The 14,221-nt window shown below is 48.1% G+C and overlaps 1 protein-coding gene across 5 annotated transcripts in view; it reads left to right on the top strand.

Annotated features, from left to right (window-relative positions):
- The window catches only part of ELMOD1 (ELMO domain containing 1), a 338,352-nt gene that overhangs the window by 28,069 nt on the left and 296,062 nt on the right, over positions 1-14,221 (top strand). The window lies entirely within an intron of this gene.

The raw sequence follows: 14,221 nt of genomic DNA on the forward strand, positions 1-14,221 counted from the left end.
ATTGCTCCCTCTCTCGTTGGTTCCTGAACCAAATGCTCCATAAAGCTATCATTTATTCCATCCAGGAACTTTATCTCTCTAGCGTGTCCCGATAATACATTTACCCAGTCAATATTGGGGTAATTGAAGTCTCCCATTATTACTGCACTACCAACTTGGTTAGCTACCCTGATTTCTCTTAGCATTTCACTGTCCGTCTCACCATCTTGACCAGGTGGACGGTAGTATACCTCTATCACTATAGTCTTCCCCGACACACCTGGGATTTCTACCCATAAAGATTCAATTGTGCATTTAGTCTCATGCAGGATGTTTATCCTGTTGGACTCTATGCCATCCCGGACATAAAGCGCCACACTGCCTCCCGGGTGCTCCTATGCCACTTATTCTTCTGCACTCAAGGAGTTCCAAGGGCTCCCTCCCCGCCCGCCCTTCTATGATTCCTGGTTCCAATGAGAATCGAAGTATTGTGATCCTGTTTTAAAATTTTGACGACCCTTGCCCTAGCTCACTGGCTCCTCCCACTTCAAAATAGGAGGAGGAGGAAGACAGCAGCCTTGCATCCTCTCTCCTCCCCTGCAGGGGCCTGGATGGTATGCTTTCAATCCATGGTTCAAAGCACAATACTCGTGCCCTGCCTCTGGCAGAGAGGATGGAAAACACACTGAAAGAGCTGCAAGGCTGCCGTTCTCCTTTTCCTGTTTCAAAGTGAAAGCAGCTGGTGAGTGAGGGGGTAGAGAGGGAGGAACCAGGGTGAATGAAGTGTTTGTGTGTTTGTTTTTGTGTGTGTATGGGTGTGTGTGATAGGGTGCGAACTAGGGGAAAATGAAGGGTTTGTGCGAACAGTAGGAAAGAAGCAGGGTGAGTGGAGGAGAGGCATTCCTCACCCCGTGCACCTCATTCACCAGCATCCCACCTTCCTCCCCCATCCTCCTCTTCTCCCCCATCCACCTCTTCTCCCTTCAGCCTCTTCTCTCAGTCCCTGTCTCTCCACCCTTGCTCCCATTGGCCAGCCCTATTATGCCTTCTTTCCCTTCAGCCTCCCTCTTCTTGCCCTTTCTTCTTCCATCTTCCCTCCCTGTCCCCCCCCCCAAGAAAAACAGCAAAGACTTGCCAGGCCTAACATAGTACCTTATGTTGGTGCCATAGAGCCTTTGTTGATTTTCTTGGAAGCAGACCTCAATTCTCTTTCTATCCTGCCTGCCCTTTAGCCCCCTCTTTCCCTTCCCCTTCCCCTTCTCCTTCAGCATCCCATCTCTCGCTCTTTCTCCAATCCTTTTTGCTCTCTTTCCATCTCCCTCTTCAGCACTATACATCTCTAGACCATCCCCTTTCACCACTGCATATCTCTCCCTCATCTCCACTCCCTCTTGCTCTCACTCTTTGTCCCATCTCTCTCCTCCCTTCTCCTTGTTCCTTCCCCATTCCTCTTGCTTTCTTCTCCCTGCTCCCATCTCCTTCTGTTGCCTTCTGTCTCTTCTCCCACAAGAAAAAGACAACTCAGCAACACCAACATACCAATATATTACGTGGACCCTGGTGTGCCTTTATTTTTTGTGTGAGGGGTGTTATGTAACATAACAGCCCTTACTCTTGGCAATTGATCTTCTCTTGTCACAAATCAGAATAGTCATTTAGTACTGACATTTCTATTAATAATGCTGCTTTTTGTCATTTTCTCCTCTACCACTGTCTGGTTTTCTAGCAACAAGCATTTAATTGGTCTGGGAATTAATAATTTATACTCTGATGTATGCAAAGAATGTATGTATGATAGAATGACTAACTGTAAATCTAAAATAAAAATTGGTAGTGGGAACATGGGCGGAGCTTGGTTGGCACCCCCAGCCAAAAAAGACATTCTGCTGTCTCTAGTTTGGAAGTCAAATATGAATTCCCTTGCCTAGGATACTTATTTTTTTGGGTTGAGAGTAATGAGAAGGGCAATGGGACATCAGGATGTTTTGGGTTTTTTTTTTCCAAAACAAGCAGTGGGAGAAAAGGACTATGGGGTGGCAGGGATGTTTTTTCAATACAAACCTCAGGAGGGAGAGAGGCACAGAGGGATGATTTTTTTCAATGTGAAGATTGGGAGGGAGGGTGGTGCAGAGCCGTGGTGAAGATTTTTTTTTTCAGCACAAGCATATGGAAGAAGGGCAATGGGACAGCAGAGATGATTTAATAATAATAAAAAAAAATAATAGCATCAAGATAAATGGAGGGAAGTAGAAAGGGTTGGCAGGGATGATATATATATATATATTTTTTAATAGACCATCAGGACAGTGGCCAGCCAGATGTAGGCATGCTCTTGTAGCACCTAGATTTGGCCTGCCAAGTTAAGCAGATAGCATTGAAAATCAGCTCTGGTTACCTAGTTTTTTCCACCTAAGCTAACCCTACCCCCAGGCCTGCCCAGAATTTGATTGACTAAATTTAGTTGTTCAGCTCAGTCAGTTTTCAAAGGCTTTGATCTAGCTGGCTATGTCCTTACCAAGCTGGCTAGATTCCTTTGAATACTGACCTCAGTCTAACTGAATAGCAGATTACATCGCCTCCTATTATGCCCAGATGGATCTAACTCTCGAAAGGCATGTCAAGGCTCATAATATGAGTCATGGCAGTATAAGTGGCCCATGTGAGATATAGGCCTTTATGGAGGAAATTTGCAAGACTACAATATGGAATTCAGTCCATGTATTTGTCACATTATTGTTTGGATGCTGACTTCAGATGTGATAGTAGGTTTAGTCAGTCTATCCTGTAAGGTTTCTTTGAGGTGTTAACCCCAATTTCATTCCCCCTAGGGCCCATTGTTTCCCATCGATAGCAGGGCTGAATTAGCCATGCTGTCTGGGAAGAGTCACGATCCCGGGTAGGCGGAGTTTCTCTTAGTCGATCACAGAGTTTTGAACTCTGTGCATCTGCGCGGTCATGTTCCCACGCGGTTCCTTCACCTCTTCAGTTTCTTTTTTTCCGCGAGCCGTTCGCACACGGGGTTTTTTCTCTTAGCGTATTGTTTGCCTGACTGGATATTTTTTCAGCGATTTTTCGCACGAATTCTCATCCCAGATGGCTCCAAAGCCATCTAGTTTCAAATATTGCTAATGTGGCAAAATTATGTCCATCCTGGATGGACATAATTATTGCTACATTTGCTTAGGCCCGGTCCACGATCAAAAATCGTGCTGGGACTGCGGCAGGATGTTTCCGCGGGCCCAGCGGCACTGGGCCGCGAAGATGGAGAGGCTCCGCATGGGCACTTCGGCCCCACCATCCTCTGTCCATTCTTTGCCAGGACCGGCGAAGTCGTGTAAGGCCCATCCGAAGCTTTCCAGATGATTGTCGATCATTGGGGGATTCCGGCCATGGATTTACTGGCGGACAAGTCCAATGCTCAAGTACCCAGATACTTCAGCCGCCGACGCGACCCGTTCTCGCAGGGCATCGATGCCCTGGTACAGCCGTGGCCTCCCGGGACTCTCCTATACGCCTTTCCTCCGTGGCCTCTGCTGGGCGCCCTCATCCACATGATTCAGACACACCGGGGCCTTGTTCTTCTAGTGGCACCAGACTGGCCAAGAAGACCCTGGTACGCGGACATGAGAAGACTACTGGCAGGGGAACCTCTTCCCCTGCCTCCTCTCCGGGACCTTCTACGTCAAGGTCCCATTCTACACGAGGATCCGGCTCAATTCTCTCTTACGATCTGGCCCTTGAGAGGGCTGGATTGAAGAAGAAGGGTTACTCAGAGCCCGTGATTGCTACCCTCCTCTGGGCTCGCAAGTTCTCCACATCCCTTACATACATCCGGATCTGGAGAGTATTTGAAGCATGGTGCGTCACTCATGGCACCAATCCACATGCGACCACAATTCCTATGGTGTTGGATTTCCTGCAGGATGGCCTTCAGAAGGGTTTGTCCCTCAGCTCCATCAAGGTTCAGGTGGCTGCGCTGTCTTGCTATGGTCCCAGGAGGGATGGCAAGACCGTCGCCAGGCACCCAGATGTCTCTCGCTTCCTGCTGGGAGTCCAGCATATTCGTCCGCCACTGAAGTGGCCTGTGCCTTTGTGGAACCTCAACCTCGTTTTGGATTTCCTCGCCGGATCCACCTTTCGACCCCTTCGGGGCCTGTCTCTTCGTCCTCTCACCTTGAAGATGGTATTCTTGCTGGCGGTGTGTTCCGCATGCCGCGTCTCCGAGTTACAGGCACTGTCCTGCCGTGATCCCTTTCTTAGGATCACTCCAGAGGCTATCCGCCTTCGGACGGTTCCCTCCTTTCTGCCTAAGGTGGTTTCACAGTTTCATCTTAATCAAACCATGTCCTGGCCTACCACGGCGGGTTCGCAGAAATCCGAAGAAGGTCGTTTGTTACGCCATCTCGCCATTGGCAGAGTGCTGCCCAGGTATCTGGAACTTACCCAAGACCTACGGCAGTCGGACCATCTGTTCGTCCTGTACAGCGGGAAGAAGCAAGGTGCAGCGGCCTCGCGGCCCACCATCGCCCGCTGGATTAAAGAAGTCGTTTGAGCCGCCTACGTGGAGGCTGGGAAGGCTCCGCCTCTACAGGTCAAGGCTCATTCTACCAGGGCCCAAGCGGCGTCTTGGGCTGAATCACGGATGCTGTCTCTAGCAGACATCTGTATAGCAGCGATGTGGTCCTCCCTTCATACCTTTTCCAGGTTATACCGTCTGGACATCCAGGCCAGGGAGGAATCAGCTTTGCGAGGGCGGTTTTGCATGGTCCTCAGGCAGCCTCCCGCCCAGGTGGGAGGTAAAGCTTTTGTACATCCCATTCGTACTGAGTCCATCTGGCTACACGCCAGGAAATGTTTAGATTACTTACCTGGTAATCTTCTTTTCCTTAGTGTAGACAGATGGACTCAGCATCCTGCCCCGCTGCCTGGGTGCATGAGTTTCACCGATTCCAGGTAAGCCATGCTTTTGTTTACATGAGAGCGTGCCCTCTACCAGGTGTCAACGCTTTCCGGTTGGGCACGCTGGCAGTCGCCAGCCACTGTCAATCGGTCAGGGGAATCCTGTTTTCACTTTTCACTGAGCGTCAGTACACACATCCATAACAGCTTTTGCAAGGAAGATTACTGAGTCGCTGCGCTTCCTGTGGGGCTATATACGCCCCCGTACTGACGTCAGATCCGTCTCCAACTGCTAGCACGCGGATACTATCCCATTCGTACTGAGTCCATCTGTCTACACTAAGGAAAAGAAGATTACCAGGTAAGTAATCTAAACAACATTGCACCTTCATGCATTTTTTACTATCACTGCCGGTCCACCGGACCGTCTCCAATCCTCCTCTATCTCCCTTCCGGAGCTTCGGATCCGCTTCAACTCAGACATCTCTCAATCTGAGTCTTCTCTCTACCCACTCACCTCCAACTTCACGTCGGGGATCTTCCGGCTCTGATTACGGCCCGACGGACTGTACTTCCATGGAACATACACAGTGATATAGCACTTTCATGCTCCACCATGGGTACCCTTCACACTTCTCAACCATGTCCGTCGCCTACCGGAGCCTCTCATTGCCTCCACCTCAGCTGAGCACGTTGTGCACTGCAACCCTTCTTAGGCTCACCAGGACGGGTTACGCTGCTTGCGCATCCTGCCTATCACACACAGCGACCTATTTGTTTCTATATCAACCAATCCTCAGCTTCATGGTTCCCAAAACCTCGAGCCTACCATGACATGCTTACCTTCCATGCGATATTTTGGTAACCAAACATTCGCTTTCACAACTTTATACTCCTTTAACTAAAGAGCCCAGAGCTCTACTTCTCCTTCAACCCGAATACCCGAGATTGCTTATCTTCCATGACACTCTCTTCACTTTGATCTCTGAATACTGTCAGCAGCATTTGAAGATCCATTTTACCACCTATCCCATAAACCATGTCCGCACTGAACTGCATCATGGACAATCTCCATGAATGACCTTCCCTGATACTTACATCACAGACCCGGGATCCTCGCTATATCCGATAACCTCCCGTTACTGCTCTCGTGCAGAATACGGATAACGCACACGGGACAGACACGATCCCAGTGTTATGCATATTTACACCACTAAGATCACACCATCATAAAACTGTCCGCCTATGGTCTACACCTTGAGCGCACTTTTCCTGGTTACATCAGGGACACATGCTATATGCTACATGCACTTAATAGTTCAGCTGGGGACTCCCATACAGCATGGCTAATTCAGCTGCTTATCTACTGAAAAGAGCAAGTTTGCTTACCGTAAACAGTGTTTTCCGTAGATAGCAGATGAATTAGCCATGCTGACCCTCCCGCCTCCCCGGACAGTTTTTCTTATCTTTACAACTTGTCTTGCTTTGATACAGACTGAGGAGTCTTGAGGCAGCGTGGCATCAGGCAAGCATGCGCACCTCACTATCAAAGACAAGTTTTCAACTTTGAGAGCTCCGCCACCTAGTGGCACGGAGGCCGTCCCATACAGCATGGCTAATTCATCTGCTATCTATGGAAAACACCGTTTACGGTAAGCAAACTTGCTCTTCTTTCAGAGCTCTGGAATGAACACCATCAGGTCCTGGTGATATGGTGCTATTTAGCTTGTCTGTTTGATCTAGTACATCTTCTAGTCATTGGTTAAAGATCTTGTAAATCACCATCAAAGAATGGTTCCAATGTGGGTACCTAACACCTTCTTCAGTAAAGATGAAGCAAATAATCAATTTATTTTTTATTTATATTCCACTTTTGGCACGTTTTCTGTTATGATCTTGTTCTTTTTAAGCACTTCTTTTATCCTCAGTCATCTAGTGATCCAACCTGACTCTCTCACAGGCTTCTTTTGATATAGCATCAGTTAGAAGCTATTTGCAGATGCTTAATCATGGGAGATATTAAAATTGATATGAAGAGTGTATTAAGGTAGCATCTAGTCAGATATCTGATGTATGTATTGTTTTTGTTGTCTGTCATTGATTTTGTTGTCTGTCATTTATTGTGTGATCTTCTGTAATTTGAATGTTAATAGATATTGTATTGCTACAATGAGCTACTATGAACTTAAGAACCATGCCATACTGGGTCAGACCAAGGGTCCATCAAGCCTAGTATCCTGTTTCCAACAGTGGCCAATCCAGGCCACAAGAACCTGGCAAGTACCCAAAAACTAAGTCTATCCCATGTTACTGTTGCTAGTAATAGCAGTGGCTATTTTTTAAGTCAACTTAATAGCAGGTAATGGACTTCTCCTACAAGAACTTATCCAATCTTTTTTAAACCCAGCTACACTAACTGCACTAACCACATTCCCTGGCAACAAATTCCAGAGTTTAATTGTGCGTTGAGTGAAAAAGAACTTTCTCTGATTAATTTTAAATGTGCCACATGCTAACTTCATGGAGTGCCCCATAGTCCTTCTATTATCCGAAAGAGTAAATAACCGATTCACATTTACTCATTCTAGACCTCTCATGATTTTAAACACTTCTATCAAATTCCCCCTCAGCCGTCTCTTCTCCAAGCTGAAAAGTCCTAACCTCTTTAGTCTTTCCTCATAGGGAAGCTGTTCCATCCCCTTTATCATTTTGGTCGCCCTTCTCTGTACCTTCTCCATCGCAACTATATCGTTTTTGAGATGCGGTGACCAGAATTGTACACAGTATTCAGTGGATTATGGATTTGCAGCTAACAAGAAATGAAATTAAAATTGATATCAGAATTGAGAGCAGGTGTTACAGGATTCCATAATGCATCATGAATCCAATATGTTGATTTCAGTGCATTATTTTTTAATGTAATAGATGAATACATTTTCCCGTCGATAGCAGGGCTGAATTAGCCATGCTGTCATGGGAACTGTCCATCAGTGCCCGGGAGGCGGAGCTTATGTAGCAGAGTGTAGATTTTTGTTCCGTCTGCGGCTGCGCGTGGGTTCCCGCGCAGGAAGTAACAGATTCTCCTCAGTCTGTTTTTTCCGCGCACGGGAGCACACGCGGAGCTCTATTCTCCTCACAGACATCACTTTTTCAACGAAAATGTCCAAGAAACCTTCAGGTTTTAAGCTGTGTCCCTGCGGTAAGATCATGTCCGTCACCGACGGACATGATCGATGCTACAGCTGCCTGGGACCGAATCATAGGCAATCGGACTGTCATTTCTGTGCTCGCATGTCCCCGCGAGCCAGGCGGCATCTAGCCTATCGGATGATGGAGCTCACATTAACTAACAGGCCGTCCACGACGCATTCCTCCCCAGGACAAGAGTCAAGGCCGCCGCTACAAAAAAGAAGAGCCTCGTCTTGTGATCAACTACCCTCCGGGACTCCCCAGGTACTACTTCAGTGAGGCATGCATGAACCCTCACCACGGGGCCACAAAAGACGACGTCATAGATCACCCGACCGCGCTCAGATCAGGCCGGAGCTGAGGGTTTCTAAAACGAAACACCGCTCGACAGGTCTCGGGAGCTCGGAGCGCCTAATACCCACGGCGAAATCGACGTCGAAAGCGCCGACTCAACAGTCGCCAGAACCGGCGCCGGGAGGAAGATTGGCGCCGAATTTCCAGGAGTCAGGACCGGCGCCGAAGCTCGGGGAGGCAACATCGACGCCGAAACAACGGGCGCCAGGATCAGCTCCGGAAGAATGGGCGCAGGGTTCGACGCTTGAAAATCCGGCACCGAGAACGACGCCCAAGGACCGAAAACGAGATTCAGAGTCCAGAAACTCGGCGCCGGAAGTCGTGCCGACAGACCAAGGGCTAACCCTAAAAGGGAACCAGACATGGAAACCGGCACCTGGCAAACCATCCCAGACCCCACAAGAGAAACACAGGCATCGACATTCTCGCATTAGTGGGCAACGTAAACATCATGGGAGGCACTCGTCGGACGGCACTCGCACGTCTCGCACGCAGGCCACATCAGACTCAGCGTCCAGTAGCCTTCAATCTCACACTAGGAAAAGGTCCAGGCATCATAGACGAAGCCCTTCCTACGCTAAACATAGGCAAAGACATAAACATCATCGATCGGACCGTTCCAGAGATCGGTCATTCTCCATATCCTCCAGCCAGGATATAGAATCTGAACAGTCAGGAAACAGAGTAATTCCGATCTCCTCCTCTATGTCGTCGAGCTCCTGTTCAAAATCCTCGGCAGGTAACCCGACAGGACATGCAGACTCTATACCTGACGCAGCTAGACCGAGACAGTCACCACCCAATTCAGGACCCGGGAACACTTCCGGTAACCGCCGGTCAATGCCGCCGGACACACAAAAAGCTTTCTGGGACCTCTCCCAATCACTAGCAGGATTTTTTGAGACCTTGCAATCGTCTTTCACTTTACCACCAGAGGACAAATTAGACAAGTCACACACAAACAGACAAGCCACTGTCGTTGAAGGGAGACCCAGATCTCACTCCTACCCGGACGAGACCACCCTCACCGGCACCATCCCATCACTCAAGGAGTAAGTCGCTAGAATCACGATCTTCTCATTCCTCATCAACTGGATACCCTTCTGATCCACCAGAACAACCGGCGGAACCATACTCTCCCCCGGAGGACCTATCTTACCCGAAACTCGTGGAAAAGATGGGAACCATTTTGAAATTAGATGTGCAAAAGTTACTGGAACCTAGGGCGGAAACCTTATGCCTCCTAAAAATTTTTGACACACTGGGGGAACCCACGCCCCTCCCTCCACACAATATGTTACACGGAGTTCTACAAAATCGTGGGAGACACCATTTGCAGTGCCAGCAGTGTCTGGAAAGACGGACCTAAAGTTTAAACTTCAGAAACCTTCTACATACTCCATGCCGCAGTTACCACACGAATCCATCGTAGTGGAATCGGCGTTACAGAAGTCAAAGAGGTCCAAAACTCATGCCTCCAACCCTCCGGGCAGGGAAAGTAAATGTTTGGATGACTTCGCCAAACGGGTCTACCAAAATGCTATGCTGACCGCTCGTATTCACCATCATCAGTTTTACATGGTACAATACATGTATGAGTGCCTCCAAGCAACAAAGGGCATGTTCACCTCGACAGGAGACAACATCCCAGCACTCATTTTGGACATGGAGGAATGTTCGCGCCATCTTCTACGAGCAGTATACGAGGGATTTGAGACCGCCTCTCGAGCATCCGCCACAGCTATAGCAGCGCGCAGGCTAGCATGGTTGAAAGCCAGCACCATTTGTGAATACTTACATGAAACGTTGGCTAACCTCCCCTGTCTGGGGGATAATTTATTCGGAGACCGATTCCAAGATACGGTCAGTAAACTAAAGGATCAAGCCCTGGCAGTGCAGTCCTTAACCACTCCAACATCCGCCAAACAATTCTATCCATCAAATCGGCGACAGACATTCACTGGACGTCCATACAGGAATTATCAACCCTTTCGACAACCCTCCTATCCTGCATTCCAGAGACATCAAACCCAACCTATTCCTCAAAATCAGCAGAGGAGAGGGAAACCTCGAGGACAGAGACAGCAACAACAACAACAAATGGCGACTACAGGGAAATCCACACCGTCTTTTTAAGGATCAGGCCACCACCACCGTTAACGGACACCCCTCCGGGCAGAATCACAGCTCGCTTCTCAGCCTGGACGGCCATAACCTCAGATCAGTGGGTATTAGAAATTGTGCAGAATGGTTACCAAATTCAGTTTCTACACCTGCCTCAGATTCCACATCTCACGCCTGGAACCCCAAAACTCTACACCCCCAACTGGCCCAAGAATTAGCCCTACTCCAACATCAGGGGGCTATCCAGCCTGTACCTCGAATGGAAAGCAACAGGGGTTTCTATTCCCCCTACTTTCTAATTCCAAAGAAGTCAGGAGGGAATCGGACGATTCTGGATCTCAGAGACTTGAACAAATGGATAGTAAAGGAAAGGTTCAAGATTTTGTCATTGAAATCCATCCTTCCACTGCTACAGCCCAAGGCCTGGATGTGTTCAATAGACCTGAAAGATGCTTACACACACATTCCAATCCACCGATCCTCTTGGCAATACCTCTGTTTTCAATATCACAATCAACATTACCAATACAAAGTTCTTCCCTTTGGTCTATCGGCGGCACCCAGAGTGTTCACAAAATGCATGATAGTGGTGGTGGCCCACCTCCGACAACAAGGATTCCAGATTTTTCCCTATCTGGACGACTGGTTGATAACGGCTCCAGATCCGACATTACTGCGGTCTCACATCTCTACAGTGCCTCCAAACACTGGGATTATTAATCAACTACCCCAAATCCGTCTTGCAGCCAACTCAAGTTCTTCAATTTATAGGAGCCCGCCTGGACACCACACGAGCTCGAGCGTTCCTACTGGACGACAGGAAGCAGACAATCCATACCCTCCTTTAGTCGCTGCTGAACATGCAGCGCCCGACGACTCGACAGGTGCTGACTGCATTGGGACATATGGCAGCAGCGAATTTTACAGTGCCCAATACCAAGTTGCACATGAGATGTTTGCAGTGGGGCCTCAAACGACAATGGAAGCAACACACGCAACCCCTGCATACACGAGTGGCGTTAACGTCACAAATGAGCACGGACATCAGTTGGTGGCTCCGAAAATGCACATTGGACAAGGGGGCCTTATTCAATCCTCCGCCGCACAATGCAGTCCTCACCACAGATGCATCTCCGAAGGGGTGGGGGGCTCATCTAGACAACTTGGAGACTCAAGGTCTATGGACACTAGCAGAACAGACCTTGCACATCGATCTTCTGGAACTCAAAGCGATCCGCTATGCCCTGCGGACCTTCCAGACGCACCTGAGAGGTCGAAGAGTCATGATCTACACGGACAATCAGGTGGCTATGTTTTACGTAAACAAACAAGGTGGGTCAGGTTCCTGGTCCCTTTGCAAGGAGATATTACAGATATTTCACCACGCTCAAAAGCACTCCATCCACTTACAAGCCACTTACCTACTGGGACTAGCGAATACCAGGTCGGACAGATTAAGTCGCATTTTCCACCCACACGAGTGGCAACTCAACCCGGAAGTGACCCAACAACTCTTCAATCGCTGGGGGCCCCATCGATAGACTTGTTCGCCACGGAACAGAACACGCAACTCCCACAGTTTTGCTCGATACGCCCCAGCGCTGTCAGACTTGCCCAGGATGCATTCCTTCTCCCGTGGACGTCAACCTTCCTCTATGCCTTTCCACCAATTCCACTAATTACCAGAACAATTCAAAAGTGCATGGTGGACAAAAGCCAAATGATTCTTATTGCCCCGGCCTGGCCCAGACAACCCTGGTACAGTTTTCTCTTACATCTCTCGATCGATCCGATTCGACTACCAGACCGACCGGACCTACTACTCCAGGATGGGGGAATACTAATCCATCCTCTCCACTCCTCCCTCCATCTGACTGCATGGAGATTGAGAGGACACTACTGACGGCACAAGGAATTTCTACAGTAGCTCAAGAAATAATCATAGCGTCAAGGAAACCATCGACTAGACGTAATTATACCTTTAAATAGAAGAGATATTCCAAATAGTGCATAGAACAGGGGATTCTGTCCATGGACTGTGCTCTGACGCAGCTATTAGATTACCTTCACTCCCTTTATCAGGCGGTTTGCAACCTCGTCAATACGAGTTCATCTAAGTGCGATTGCTGCATACCACCGGCCGATAAATGATCATTCTATGCTGAACACCCATTATTATCCAGATTCATCAAGTGTTTACTACATCTGCGCCCACCAGTAAATAAACCACCGGTTCCGTGGAACCTCAATATAATTTGAGAGCAACTAATGCTAACCCCGTTTGAACCCCTGGAGTCAGCACACCTCAAGTATATCTCACTTGGAAGGTAGTATTCCTAGTAGCGGTAACCTCCGCGCAGAGAGTGAGTGAATTACAAGCACTAGTGCATTACGAACCATACCTACAATTTTATCACAATAAGGTCCTACTACGTCCTCACCCGGCCTTTCTTCCAAAAGTCGTCTCGGCGTTCCACCTCAATCGATAGTTACCCATCTTCTTTCCAAGACCTCACTCCAATGACAGAGAACGGTTGCTACATACATTGGATTGCAAACGTGCTTTGGCGTATTACAAAAGAAGGACTCACGCTCTAAACAGGGCATCTCAGTTATTCGTTTCCTTCGATCCAAAGACACCGGGAAAACCGGTGGCAAAAAGAACGATCTCCAGTTGGATAGTTCAGTGCATCCAGTTTTGTTACGACAAAAGGAAGCTCTCACTCCACATCCATGGCGCATCTCAGGAGCGTTCAACCTATAGACATCTGCAAGGCAGCCATATGGTCCTCCCTGCATACCTTCACATCCCATTACTGCATAGATCAGCAGTCAGCGGCGGATGCGAAGCTGGGTCAGGCAATCCTACAAACACTGCCTACTAAAGCGACCGACTACCACGTCTGATCATCACACACACACAACAATAAGCGTGATGGAGAGCTTGGGACTCCCATGACAGCATGGCTAATTCAGCCCTGCTATCGACGGGAAAAGCAAGTTTGCTTACCGTAAACGGTGTTTCCATAGATAGGATGAATTAGCCATGCTGACCCACCCACCTCCCTGGTAGTCGTAAATGGATCAACTACTTTTAAGCTTAATTACAGACTGAGGAGAATCTGTTACTTCCTGCGCGGGAACCCACGCGCAGCCGCAGAGGGAACAAAAATCTACACTCTGCTACATAAGCTCCGCCTCCCGGGCACTGATGGACAGTTCCCATGACAGCATGGCTAATTCATCCTGCTATCTACGGAAACACCGTTTACGGTAAGCAAACTTGCTTTCAGGTCTTATGTCTGTCTTTCTTTCATATTTTTTAAATTGCCTTTAGGGACTAAACAGGTAAGTCAGAGACTGAATGCCCTCATTGGGAGAAGTGCTGACCCAGAAGTGTGTGGGCATTAAACTATATCCACCTATGGGACAGCATTTTTCCCACTCAGGACAACACATCTTTTCTACTACATATCTAGCCTTTAATGGCCCTTATAAGCAAAGATTGAAAAAACTTTTTAAAATCTGAATTAAATGTTATATTGAATTAGAATTTTCCCATGGCAGCACATAATTATTTATTTATTTATTTATTTATTTATTTAAGGTTTTTTTTATACCGGCATTCATGAACTCGTTCACATCATGTCGGTTTACAGAAAACAGGGGTGCGGAT

The sequence above is a fragment of the Rhinatrema bivittatum genome, chromosome 5 (genome assembly GCF_901001135.1).
Source record: "Rhinatrema bivittatum chromosome 5, aRhiBiv1.1, whole genome shotgun sequence".
Taxonomy (NCBI): Eukaryota; Metazoa; Chordata; class Amphibia; order Gymnophiona; family Rhinatrematidae; genus Rhinatrema; species Rhinatrema bivittatum.